Source organism: Aptenodytes forsteri, unplaced genomic scaffold (assembly GCF_000699145.1).
Source record: "Aptenodytes forsteri isolate BGI_AS27 unplaced genomic scaffold, ASM69914v1 Scaffold162, whole genome shotgun sequence".
In the NCBI taxonomy this organism is placed as follows: Eukaryota; Metazoa; Chordata; class Aves; order Sphenisciformes; family Spheniscidae; genus Aptenodytes; species Aptenodytes forsteri.
Window position 1 is genome coordinate 385,807 of NW_008795132.1, and position 795 is coordinate 386,601.

Sequence of the window (795 nt, forward strand, 5' to 3'; positions counted from 1 at the left end):
CCGATTTCCCCGAGAAAGCTCCTTCCACCTAAATATAGCATTTCCAAGAGCATCCTCCTTGTATTTAAGCAGATACCTGGGCTCATCAATGCATACTACAAACTGTGACAGTTTCTGTGTGAATATTTTTAACTGTGTTCGTGGTACCTGTATTTATATTTATGTTTAGCACTGTAATGTTCCACAGTATAAAGTGAATGGAGTTCTATAGCGGTAGAAAAGGAAAAAGGAAAAAAAAAAAAAAAATCTTGTGTTACACCCTCTCATGTATAAAGGTCATGTCCAGAGGACTATGTTGAGTATTTAATAAAAACTGAATATTATTTTTAAAGTTTATAGAATGGCCTCTGAGCTTCAGTTGAAACCTTTCGTGTTGGTAACAGCCTGTTAGAAAGTTCACTTATCTTCTGTGTGTTGTTCCTGAAAATCAGCTCCCTCTCTCCTTTTTCTCCCTCCTTCGTACCTCTCTCATTCAAGAGTATTCCAAAAAAAAGGGGGAAAAAAAAAAAGGGGGGGGAAAAAAATTACATTTTGCTTTGTCTCCTTGAATTAGTCTTGTTACTGTATTGTTCGGTGGCATCAGGAATCTATGCCATACCTCTCGCTTCATGATTAAAAATGGATTTCCAAAGTTCAAAACAGTATATATTTCTTATTGCACCCTCCTCAGTCAAATATCAGGTCAGAGGTTCTGCTTCTTCTTCTTTTTTTTTTTTTTTTTGATTCTTTTGATTTAATTTGAGCTCTACGCTGCTGAGAATCCCCCAGCTCTGCGGAAGGACCCACTGCCCCCCC